At 37.1% G+C, this 13,886-nt stretch overlaps 1 long non-coding RNA gene across 1 annotated transcript; it reads right to left on the minus strand.

The window, feature by feature from the left end:
- Nucleotides 1-4,978: 4,978 nt before the first annotated feature.
- Nucleotides 4,979-13,829, minus strand: LOC131736992 (uncharacterized). Its single transcript, XR_009328597.1, has 3 exons — nucleotides 13,516-13,829; nucleotides 13,325-13,346; nucleotides 4,979-11,894 (listed from the first exon to the last, which is right to left on the minus strand). It is a non-coding gene; the product is annotated as an uncharacterized LOC131736992 (long non-coding RNA).
- Nucleotides 13,830-13,886: the final 57 nt, after the last annotated feature.

Raw genomic sequence — 13,886 nt, forward strand, 5'->3', positions numbered from 1 at the left:
AGTTTTTAAACCTTAAATAATGTTAAATAATGAGAGGAATTCCATGAAATATAAACATCTGCATCATTCCTCTGCAAGGGGTGAAAATGATAAGTGGTTAACCAGAGAAACAAATCTGCATTGAGCTGGTAATCCCACTTAAAACATTTTTATTTCACTCACTCACTCACCCTCTTCATGCCTAGTAGTGGCACATAAAGCTTGCACAAGGTCGTGCCCCAGGTTAACCCAGCAGATTTTAACTTGATTGTTCTTCGCCACATTGTTGTGGTTCTTCATATTCTGTGGGGTCCTTCTGGGGTCCATTCCATAGCTGTCTTAGCTGGGATGCAGTCTTTCATGCGCATGATATAGAATATAAACTTCACAAAGTCATACTAGAGCTTGTAATGCAATTGTGGCTGCACCACTCATGCATTCTGGCTCAAAACCAACTCGAGACATATTATTGTGTGTTAATATATTCTGACCCATATATGCAAGGTATACACCTCGACGGGCCGTGCGGTTCCCATGATATATACCACGCCTGGAACACGGCTACCTGTTACTTGTGGGAAGAAAAATAATTCAAATTAAAACACATTTAAATTAAGACAAAACCAGAAACTTTTATTGTGTATACATCCGCAGTGTAATATAGTCCCAAATTGAATTGAATTTAATTCATTGTTCGCTTATTAAAAATAAATTGTACATGTTGGTTTTTTGTTAATTTCTGCATCGAAAGTGCCATCTCACTAGAAACTGGAGGACTGACCACAAGCTGTGATGATGGGTGGAGTTTCAAATGACACTAAGGAAGTAAGGGGAGCAGCTGCAATGGAGACTGAAGTCGGAAGTCGTTAGTTGTCGGACACCCTCGCGTCCAAGTCGTGCCAGATTAAGTTGACGATCGAACCAGATGTTACGCACCAATCCGACCGCGGTGTCAGGGGACAGTGCCTCAGTTTCCCACAGACACTTCAAATCCAGGCCGGTAATTCGGGGGGTGGTGTCTGGCCTTGTCTTTACCTGCTTTTCTAAGAGTTTTCCTGACTGACTAGAATACATTATTGCTGGTTTTAAACTCGTTGTCAGCAGAGATGTTAAAACTTCTACTGTTAAAAAATATATTTAGTCCAGCTCAGCGTTATAAAACCGGAGACTGAATACTACTGAAAAGAACTTGCACTGGCATAAAATTCCCTTAATGTTGTTGAGATTTTTTGGACTTATTTCCATAAAATGAATGGCCATATTTTTTTCCTTAAGTACATTAACCAGCCCATGCTGTAGTGTGTTTTTCAATCTTTGTTTTCTTCTATTGCATTTAGCTGTTCCTCATCTATTTTTTTTTAGATGGACTGCTGTCTTCACCCAGAAAGTTAGTGTTGTACCATTTAAGTGGAGTTTCATTCCCAAATATATTAAAGGAAATAGGTGAAATGTCACTCATTTTGGGCTGTGGTTTTGTAACTAACAAGAAATAAAATGGCAGTTTGTCATGGAATTTAGAATGTAGTGGTGCGTAGTGATTTATTCAGTGTGAAGCGGCTCATTAGTATGCAACCTGTGCTATACGCTATATATTTGCACGGTCATGTGATGCTGATTAACCAATCAGAGGTTGTTATTTTTCCAAGCTGTGTTTTTTTATATATATAATACAGCTTGGAATATAAGGAGGCTGTGTGGTCCAGTGGTTAAAGAAAAGGGCTTATAACCCGGAGGTCCCCGGTTCAAATCCCACCTCAGCCACTGACTCACTGTGTGACCCTGAGCAAGTCACTTACCTCCTTGTGCTCTGTCTTTCAGGTGAGACATAGTTCTAAGTGACTCTGCAGCTGATGCATAGTTCACACACCCTAGTCTCTGTAAGTCACCTTGGATAAAGGCGTCTGCTAAATAAACAATATATATATATATATATATATATATATATATATATATATATATATATACACTACCGGTCAAAAGTTTTAGAACACCTCAATTTTTCCAGTTTTTATTGAAATTTACGCAGTTTAATGTCTCAATGTACTCTGAAATTAAAGCATAGAACAAATCAACAATTGGAGATAAAAAAGAAATCATGGAATCGTTTTGTTTGACAAAATTTAATCTAAATTTTTGACTCATCAAAGTAGCCACCTTTTGCAGATATAACAGCCGAACACACTCGTAGCATTCTTTCTACAATGGAAATCAAATATTGTTCGGAAAGTTCTTCCCAACACTGTTGCAGAAGTTCCCACAAATGTGTTGCACTGGTAGGTTGCTTTGCTTTCACCCTTCTGTCCAGTTCATCCCAAACCAGCTCGATGGGGTTTAAGTCTGGAGACTGTGCTGGCCATTCCATGATTTGAAGCCTACCGTCTTGTTCTTTTCTTCTAAGGCAGTTCTGACATAGCCTGGAGGTATGTTTTGGGTCATTATCTTGCTGTAGGATGAACCCCTGACCAGCTAGGCGTATACCAGAGGGTATTGCATGGTGCTGCAAAATGCTGTGGTAGCAGTTTTGGTTCAGGGTGCCACTCACTCTGTGCAAGTCGCCGACTCTGGATCCAGCAAAAGAGCCCCAGACCATCACGCTTCCTCCTCCATGTTTGACAGTTGGTGTCACACACCGAGGAACCATCCTTTCGCCTACTTGAAGGCGTACAAAAACCCTGCGTGATGAACCGAAGATTTCAAATTTTGATTCATCGGTCCATAAGACCTTCTTCCAGTCTTCAGTAGTCCACTGGCGGTGCTTCATGGCCCAGGTAAGCCTCTTTTTCTTATTTTGCCATCTTAGCAATGGCTTTCTTACTGCCACTCGACCTATCAAACCTGCAGCTCGAAGTCTTCTCTTCACAGTTGAAACTGAGACTTGCTTACTTCGACCAGTGTTAAGCTGTGCTTGAAGCTGTTGTCCTGTGAGCCGCCTATCACGCAAGCTGTTGACTCTCAGAAACTCCTGTCAGAGTTTCCTCCAGTTTCCAAGTGCCTTTTGATGGTGTAGGAAACTGTACTCACTGACACGTTGGCTTTCTTTGCAATTTCTCTAAAGGAAAGACCTACACTTTTAAGGGTTATAATGGTCTGTCTGTCTTCCTTTGTTAATTGCCTTTTTCTCGCCATTATGAGAGCAATATACTACTTCCTGCAGTACAATACTGTCCAAATAATGCTTAAGAGTGTTCCAACACTGCTTTTATACAGACAGAGGGTTTGTAAGTAATCAACAAAAGTTGGGACACCTGTAGGAATTGTTAGCATCAACTTTCAAGGCTTAATTTACTTCCATTGCTGCAGAACAGCTGTAAGTTGTTAACCCATTACTTGTTCCCTGAAAAAGGTCTTTTTGTATAACTCTGAAATGTACATTATTTTTCAGTTTTTGGTAACCTAAACTTTTTTTTTAACCTCTGGCAATTTACCGCTTACCTTTGTACCATTTCAGGTTATTCACTGGACTTGAACTGCTTAAATTTCAATAAAAACTGGAAAAATGGGGGTGTTCTAAAACTTTTGACCGGTAGTGTATATATGTTATGTTGAAGTTGGATGTACAAAGTTCATTTTAACAGGGTTGACTGCAGTGCAGCATATCTTTCACGATTCCTTGATTTGGCCTGGCATGGTTTCAGGCGAGTAAATGTCTTTTACTAGTGTCACAAGCTGCGACTATAACGTTTTGTTTTATTGATGTTAGTACGGTTAATATTACATTACTGTTCAAGTTGTTTATGTGTACCGATTTTTACTAGTTTATATTGTGGAACATGGGTAGGAGAGTTGCTTTAACTGATGGTTAACTGTTTCATGGTCCTGATTTTTTTTTTGTTGTTATTTTTAATACTGAAAATCTGGAAGCCCTAAATATAATGTAAATAAATAAAATAAAGGTTGTTTATAAGGAGCCATAAGTGTTATATACGGTATGTTTGCATCAAAGACAAAAAAAAATTCCATTCTCAGTGTGCATTATATTTTGCTATTAAACTCTTTCATGGATTAACGACGTTCTGTGAAAATGTGTTACATTTATTGAAATAAAAACACTTTTAAAATGACAAAATTCCCATTGGGTTTATGTTATTCTAGATTCTATTGATTTTTTGTGTGTATTAATATGCAGGACAGCCACTATAAGATCATTACCATTATTAAAAAGGTGCAGGGATGAATCTACCGATTAATCAACTAATGCACAAAAATTATCCTATTAATTTTTAATTGAGCAACAGCCTTATATATATATATATATATATATATATATATGGCCATTCCCCCTATATATATATTTAGTGCTTGGACTCGGGCACACCATTGGTAGTTACCATGTAGGAGAAGGAAACGTTGATAGTTACCCACTTGTTAAAAAGTTTGTAACAAACACACTCAACTCAATTTCACTTGTTACCATCTTGTTACATGGTTATGTGCATCCTGTAATCTAAAATGCAAGTGATATGTTTTTCAGTGCAAAATAATCATTTCCCATACTGTACCCCCTGTTTAGATTAAGAATATATTTTTTTAATTGATATACTATTCAAACTACCTAAATAATAAACAACATTCACATTCTGAAGATATAAGTGTGAATGAAGTAATGGCTATGTTCCCATTACAATGTCAAAGCGAATTTAATGTCATGCATATCTAAAAATGACTTAGTGTGGTGGATTCAGAGGCTTCTTTAAGCAGGAAAGGCACTGGTACTGAATATGTTTTGGAGGGGCAAGGAGACCAGAAACCGCAAAGTACTACAAGATGGTATTCTACAATAAGAGACATATTCAACTGTGCATATACAGTAATTACATAGTCATCTTTAGCTAAAAGAAGGGAAGGACATCATTGGTATTTTAAAGAGAAAGTAGACTTACTGGAATTAAACAGAATCCAAACAACAATGATTGAAAACAACACAGAATAGTAGAAATACAGAATTGTTTTTTATTTATTTAAACTAGAGGTCGGCACGGGTAGAAAATCCGGAACCGGGTCTCCTACCCTACCCCCCCCAACTCAATTTTCATCACAGTACTTTAAATTCCACCTGACAGCTGAGATGTGGCAATAGTCTAGGCATCCATCTTATATGTCCAGGGTACCCCTGAATACAGTATTTCCCCAGAGGTGATGAAGTTTTCCAAGATGATATGCCATGCTACAAGGCCAGGGTAGTCATCAATTGGTTGAATGAGCATGAAACCAATTTAGGCCTTTCCAGTGACCTCCCCTGTACCCCGACCTTAATTTGGAGCGATGACTCCAGGCAAGACAGCCACCACCTAGCTTGTCATAGCAGCTGAGAGCAACATTAACAGATGAGGGGGTCAAAATGCCATTGGAGGACTGTCACAGACCTACTGAATCAATGTTACGACATGTAGCTACAATCCAGCAGGCACCCAGTTTTCCAGCTCATCTCTGAAAAATACAGCATTGTATGTGGGGTGCTCATAATAAAAGGAAAGGAGATTGCATTTTAATAATTTTGTACATGCCGGAATTATAAGGCAGATATTAAGTAGATTAAGGTGGCAATAAACAATAACCTGAAAACTCTCTATTAAGACCAGTCAAGTGACCACCACAATATAACCTTAATAGAGTGGGGGTATTACTACTGAGGGTACACAGAATTTACTCTCTTGCCATGTAGTGCACGTACCGCACGCATTGGGCGCATGACTAAACAGTTTCATTTAACATCCCTTGTATAAAGCCCATGCTTTGTATAACAAGCTCCTCTCATAAAATGCACTCTTCTGTATGCCAAAAACACACTGTTAATAGTTCGATCATCATTTAAACTGTGTTGATATACACTACTGTATATTATCAATTAAGCATAAGCTTTAGTCTTCACAATATAACTTTTTTTTTCTCAAATATAAATAAAGACTTGGCAGTAACATCATCTTTTGTGGACAGCTGCAAGAAAAACAGTTAGTATTAATTTAGGTTGTAACTTATGATACACATGTAAACTGCACGTCTTGTATATAATATATATCCTGTGTATAGCAATTGCAATTACAGCAACGCTATCAAACATAAAAGTAATCTGCAATAGTGGCTTGGCCTTAATATTGAAGGTCTATTTACAGAGAAGTCAATAAGTAGACTAATAATATGGCTCTAATTGGGGGTTTGTATTGAAGTGGCCATTAAGCAGAATTTGAGCACAAACAACTTTGGTAACTCAGCATCCAATATTCTCCAATTTGGTACAGTGCACATTTGCTCCAATGCCCTGCTGAGACAATTGGTTACAGTGTAAAACCCATTGGGCAGGATTTTCAAAACCCAGCGCGGTATGGTAATAAGAGCTTTTGTAGATAACAGGGATACAGCTCTCCCACCTGCCACAACTTATTATACACAACTCTTAATGTGTATTTTGCAATCTTTTTTTGGTTAAAAAGAAAAAAAGCACTTTTTTTTTTAAGGGGCGGTGGGTGTGGTAGACTTGTCAGCTCATGAAGTGTAGGCTTGGTTGTAATTTTTAGTATGTACGATTGTAGGCTATAAATAAATACGTATAAAGTGTTTGTAGTTGTTAGTTATTAAACATGTACTGTATACCATGTATGTAGTACTTAATTATATATGTATTAAACTTTTAAAATTACAATAGAACTCCCTAACCCAATACACAATTTGTTTATAATTAATTGTTTGGTGAATTCCTCTAGTCATGCATTTTCTCTGGTACTCTTTGCTTGCCTCCGCAATAAATAAACGCAACATGATTAGAAGTAGCCACCGAACACTTACAGTATTATAAGAACATTGTATATGCATTCAAACGTGTGAAGGTGAAAGTGTACATAGTACATAAAGTCTGGGGGGAGTCATTACCGTGGATGTGTGTTTCCTTTGTTCTTCGTTCTTGTGTGGATTAGACACAGGTGCTAAAGCCAAGGACGCATTGCAAATCTGCAATCACCCAAGGAAATGCTATTATAATATCTAATATGCCATTTTCTATACCAAGATTTCATTATTTACAGTTAGGTTTTATTTGTATAATTCAAATAAAATCTACAGGTAGAGGTCAGATGTCATATGTCATATAATGTACTTATGCAGAATTCAGATAGGCCACAGTTGCATTGATCATTTCTTGGTAGTAACATTACACTGGGTGCAAAAAACAGTATATCATTTTAGCAATACAACAAACATTCCAGAAGGTTAAAAATGGTTAAAACAAGTGAATAAATCTCATTCATAACTACAAGTATGGAAAATAAATATTTTCATAACTACAAATATTGAATGATCTAGTCTGTAAGAAATTAACTCTGGTCCTGTATGCTCTCTCTCTACTCTTTCGTTAATTAAAACCCTCCTTTTCCAAGTGCAAATGAACTCCTGATAAATTCTGACAACACAGATTTGCTTTTAAATTCACCTGCAAACAAAAGAAATAGTCGTAAGAAGCACTGCTCGTTAAGATATTAATATTATTTTGTAAATCAACATCATTTCAGAAATCACAATAACGAAATTGGCATAACGACTGCTTGAAAATGCCAAAATCAATGCTACATACTGATTAGTTGATTAGCACTGGAGCTATCATTTACAACCTTCTGAAAATCCTGCCCATTGTCTGACATTCAAGACTTTTCAGATGGGAAAAAAATGTCAACAAGAACAAAAAGAGAACATTGTTATTAAGTAGCACTTCATTTGCCAGTATAATGTATTGTAGTATGCTTACACTTTTTCCCCCAGATGAAGACAAGCAGCCAAAGCACTGATTTCATGCTCTTTTTCTCCACTGTGTTTGTTTTACTGGAAGGTTACACAGTATAATTGTCAACCTTGCAGACGACATGTCTCTGTGATGATTCTTGACAACCCCTAAGAAAATACACAAACAACTTTTGAAATGTCTGCACAGAAGCTTCTTATGGTTTATGCTAAATCAGCTATTATTTTTTTAAGGAGGAAATTAGTTTTAGTCTTAAAAGAAACATCACTCCTTTGGTAAATAAATTACAAATACAACAGGCCTGCATTTCTCTACAGTGTCCCGTAAAAAAAAAAAAAAAAGCAGCTGAAATGTATCACTTATTTATACCGTAATTGCTTGTAGTCAATGCCTCAACTGTAAAACTACTGATAACTGATTTACTGCATGCCAGTAGTCTATAAGGAATGGGAAATACATTAACTAGGGTTTTTATTAGTCATGTGTCCCATATGATACAGAATTTTAGAGCGAGTCAACACTAGAACATTCAGTAGAAGTAAAACTATATAATAAAACGAAGCTCTGAAATACCAAGTAAAAACACAGCTATTTTAGTAAATGCATTGGCTCTACTTAGTGTTTACTTTATTACAGTTAAATTAAATGTGTAGTCGATTTAAAAAAAATAGATTAATCTTCAATTCCCTTGTATTAATCATATCCTAAATAACACCGTTCCCAAATGAGAAAAGGGTAAGTCTGTGTCTTTCTTCTTTCGCTGCTGTTGCTATGCCGAAGGTTAATGGCACAAGACAAATCCACCACAACTACCAGAAATTACTAAACAGTAACAGGTAGTATTACTAAACCATTCAATTGAATAACAGATATGACTTTTAATATTAACAGAAGCGAAAGAAGACAGCATACAGACCAGTACTGTACTTGGCACTTGGAACATCAGCAGGTAAGATGTCTTATATGCCCTGAGTAAAATACATATGGCCCACCGCTTCCGGTAATATTTCTACTACAACTTTATTTTGAAAAAGTGTCATTTTGTGTGTGTATTGGCAGGGGGTGGGGGGCAGGCTGGGTTGATGCCCAAATCAAATTATTTCACATACATATAGCCTAGTGTATGTGCCATGCCATAATAAAACTGAAAAAAACTAGCACAATGACCTTTAGAGATCTGGTTAAATTGATTTAGCATATCTATAGTAGTAAATGGTGTGTGAAAAATAATTATTATTCTTCCAGAACAGATGCTTCTTAAATTTGTGCTTGGGAGTCCAGGTAACCCCAATGAAGGGCTTAAATATAGCTAGATTGGCAACCATAGAGCAAAGCACTGAAGCATAGGATGAAGTCCTGCCAGCCACAGCCATCAGTTTTAGATCATTCACTATGGGTCAAGAGTTCAACTGAAATGCGTTGCTATTTTGCCTCATTCCATATTCTGCCAGATATGAATTGTCAATAACAAATAAAACTGTATTGGATATTGTATGGGCTGTGCACATCAACTTATGTTATTAGTTTATTTGTTACATATCCAAAACAAAAGTCCCCTTACTCCAATGTGTACTTACTTTTTTTTTTTTTTTAAACATTACTTTCTTCAAAATTCTAGTGACAATTTGTTTTTCCGTGTCATTTGTAAGTAGAAACTTGTAATGAACCAAATACAGTCATTTCTTTGTCAACTCCTTTCACACTTGCTTCATTACATCAGCTGCCAGAAACAAAGATATACAGTCAAACAACCAAGGGATATCTAAAAGTGGTCTCTACAGACAGGTGGTCATTATATCTCTGTATTTAACATGGGGAAGAAATCGTTTTTCAGAGTGGTCCTTATATGCAGATAAGTCACTGAGGGTTTTGCAGCTGAAGTCACAGACGTAAAAATCATTTTGTGGATGAAATGTATTTTTCCAAACACCACGCTTAAACATTCAGACAAAATGCATTTAGTCAAACACATTCTTCACACTGGACTCAAATTCCCTTTAAATTAAAGAAGCTCCCACGAGAGTTAAGATCTCCTTTCCATAAGGCCTGGAGCAAGAGTCAGATTCTAACAAGTGACTGTACACACAAATATTATGATCATGTTCATATTGGTTTTGAAAAGATAATAATGCATTTAACTGGGATGGTGAGAGTTAATTGTTGGTGACATTATAATACTATGAGAATAAAAAAAGCCTGCAACAAAAACACAATGTGATCTTTGATTGATTAACAATAACTTTACAACTTAATGAAATCAGGATAAAGGAAATTATTCAGTACGGCAATAAATTCCTGAGTGTCTGTTTACTACATTATTCCATAGTTTAGCCTACTTTACCACCTGGAAGCAGACCATGTTAACAGTCAGACCCCTGCAGTAGAGATACTTAAGCAGTAACTACAGGACGCATTGAGTATAGAGACAGTTGTCTCCAAGTACACTCGCTGCATCCTCAAGCAAAAGCGATTATGAAACGGGTGTATTAGACTTTCCATTTCAAGCTCGTTCCGTGGCAAACTGTGAATAGGATTATTTGTGAAGTTTACTTCTTGAAACTACACCGTGGATTTGGAATCCCAATTACAGTGAGCGGCAGACAGAATGTCCACTAAAGTAAACCGTGATACACGGATGATTTTGTGTTTGAAATATTGTATGGTTTGTAAATGTTCCCTATAGCAACACTATAAATCAACTTGTTAGGCAAGCCACAGGAACAGCAAGGGTACATAGAATTTACTCTATTGCAGTTTCTGACTGACAACACATATCTCAGCAATTATAGATATAGATGATGAAGGAATTGGTACAACACAGCAGGCTGCAACGGGAAGTATCATGATTGGTTGTAAACCCTACAGCCTATTCAGTTCCACTTTAAAATAAGATTTTGTTTCTTTGCAACACTACAGTACAGTAATAACCTGCACAGAGATGAGTGAAGGAAAATAGAAGTAAAAAGGTAAATTACTGAGGAAGATGTAAAGAGTAAACCAAAACAAAGCCATTCCAGTATAATGGGACTACAGGAGAAAGCACAGACTACAGGGGACAGAAGCTAGAACACAAGATTTTCCTTGAGCACTGGGACTTTGAAGGTTCGAGATGCAGAGTAAGTCAATAAAGTAGCCTGAAGAAATCACTATTTATTTAATTTAGTGTAAATAAAAACAGTCTTTAAAGTGACATTATTTTAGCAACTATACACAGGAGAAATATAAAGCAAAGAAAGAGCTCCATGATTGATGACATGATCTGCATAATGCAGCCGGTCATGGGGAAACTGAATTAAATTAAACCAGATCTGCTCTTAGAGACCACTAATCAGGCCAAAGAGCTTGGCATCAGTGGTTCCAGTGGTGGACACTTGACTTGCACCCTGTTTGCACATTATTATGGCTTTTTAGTGGTCTGGAATGCAGCATTTCAGATGCTTCAAGTGCTGGTGGGTGCTGAATCCAAACCTTTGTTACAATAGGTTACAACAGAGTTCGACTTGGCATTTCTAGAACCAATTTGGAGCAATTAGGTTAATCTTATCATTAGGAGTTTGTGTTAGGGTTGACATGCTTTTGCTGCTGTTATGGCACATGTTTTGGTTATTGTTCAGGCTTGAGGGCTAGTGCAAATCATGACACTATGTGTCATTATATGCTGTTAAAAGTAAGACAATATGGAGATACCGTAATGGGCGTTATACAGTTCTGCTTTTCATACCTTTCAAGTGTTATGGCCATTCCTTAGTTTTATGAAACCCTGATTCTGTTGAACTCTTATTCTCCTTAAAAGTTGTCCTTTGTAAATTCCCACAGCTGTTTCTCTGTTCCAGGTGTGGCATGAAAGCTGTGTAAGGTTGTCTTAAAAAATTGTGTTTTGGGGCTCCCGAGTGGCGCATCCAGTAAAGGCTCGCCGCATGGAGTGCAGGATGCGCCCTATAGCCTGGAGATCGCAGGTTCGAATCCAGGCTATGTCATTGCCGACCGTGACTGGGGGTTCCTAGGGGGCGGCGCACAATTGGCACACTGTGGCTGCACCTGCGGTTCTGCAATGGAGCCATTCAGATCTGTGTTGTCCTCCGGCACTATAGGTCTGGTGGCTTCGCTGTGGATCCGCAGTGCGAAAAATGACGGATTGGCAGGAACAAGTTTCGGAGGACGCGTGTTTCAGCCTCCGTTTCCTGAGTTGCTGGGGGGATAAAAATAATAATTGGGCATCCCAAATTTGGGAGAAAACTGGGGTAAAAAACATTGGCGATGACTAAATTAAAAATATATACAGTATACATATATGTCTTATTGTGTACCCCAGTTACTAGGATTCAAAGTAAACAAGTATATTACTTACGTACATCCTCCACCACAGCTGTAAGTTCAAAATTAGAGCCATCAGTATCAAGAGAATTTTGATGACCATGACAACAGTATGTACAGTTAGTGTAGAATAAGAAATGGCAATGCACATGTTTAATAACAATTTGAAAAGTGATTCTCCAGATCATGCATATGTAAATATATGTGTAAAATACAGACGGATGGACAGACAGACAGATACCTCCATATATTTCCAGAATCTGATACTCTCAACAACTAAATAATGTTAATAAATTGGATAAGTGGTTATCCAGATATATGCAAAAACTTAAGTGTGACATTGTAGCAGGGTAAAAGAGCCCTGCATGTAAAGGACCAGCATGGTACTTGTTGGTGTCAGTATTTTTGTGTTTTTGTTTGAACTTTTATTTCCCTCTGTGAGCAGTATTTTGTAAAAGTGTTTCGTTTATTTCTGTACTATAAATACTTGCAGCAGCGCTTCAACCCGCAGTACTGCTACAGACATACAGATAGACTGATGTACTGTACAAACAGACAGACACCCCTATATCTCCAAAAATGTATGCTGAATAATGTTAATACCAAGTTTGGTGACAGTTGAATTAGGGATTCTCCAGATACATGGAAAGATGGGCTCCACTATATCGTACGTCCATACGTACAGGAATCGGTTAATGTATGCCATAAAGCATTTATATATTTGGTTTAAATTTATAGGAAGCAATGGGACTTGTTTCATATGAAGTTCGATGCTCACATAAAATAGAATTGACTAGTTTATAAAAGCTCCAGTGGCAGGCCATTTGTAACTGATTAAAGATTTAGAAAATTGCTCAGACAGATCTGGCAACTGAAGTGCATTGATTAACTGGAAGTTCATTACTTTTGGGTCGTGGTTTAAAATCTGATAGCTGCAATTGTTATTCCACTCTCTTTAATGGCCTGGATATGTTCTTAACAAAGATCACTTCAAATGGCAAAACTGACAAATACTTAAAATGAAGTGCCATGAATACACTTATTTAATATGAAGTTAATTTAAATGGGTCTTGTCAAAATATGTGAGCAGTGAACAGCAGAAAGCAAAAAAAAAAAAGAATAACAGATTTACAACCAATAATCCCTTACTACACACTTGCAAAACCTCTAACTGCAACAAAATTATAATACAAATATTTGGGTAACACTTTAGTTTAGGTATCAGTGTGAAGGTTAGGCCCTCACATTGTGAATCTTGCAATGGACTGCAAAGACTTTCTTTTAATTGTTCACATACTGTATTACCTGTTTTGCAGCTGGGAGGGTCCTGAAAAATAAAACAAAAGAAAGTTTTAAATGTTTTGTACATGTAGTTGTACTGGAAGGGTGCACACGCCCAAGACAATGCATTGCAGTAACTATTACTAATATAATTGGTTAAAAAGAAACCAAAATGATTTTATTATGCATTTGTTTGTATGCATGGTTTGGCCTACCAGGAGTGGGGTGTGGTGGTGAGGTCCTCCATTTTGTTACAGGAAGTGGGGAAACCACCATCTTGTTGAGGGAATCTTTTAATAACTTCCCTGGGTACTAACTTACTGTAGTCAGGGCAGTACCATTGATAATGTAGAGAAGGGGTAGCTGATTTTAATTAAGTATCCCTCTGCTTGTTTAAAGCTGTAGTTTTTAATGCATGTGCTTGCTTGATTATGTTTGATTTATTGCTTACGTTTGTATTTATTTATGATTATAAAATGTTTAGTTTATTTTTCTATTACCACATATGTAGTTGGTTCAGTCTAGGGGAGGGGTCTGCCTCCCTGCACAGATATAATGGGCGCCTTGTGTTATTTGCAGGTTGCTC

Source organism: Acipenser ruthenus, chromosome 1, assembly GCF_902713425.1.
Source record: "Acipenser ruthenus chromosome 1, fAciRut3.2 maternal haplotype, whole genome shotgun sequence".
Taxonomy (NCBI): domain Eukaryota; kingdom Metazoa; phylum Chordata; class Actinopteri; order Acipenseriformes; family Acipenseridae; genus Acipenser; species Acipenser ruthenus.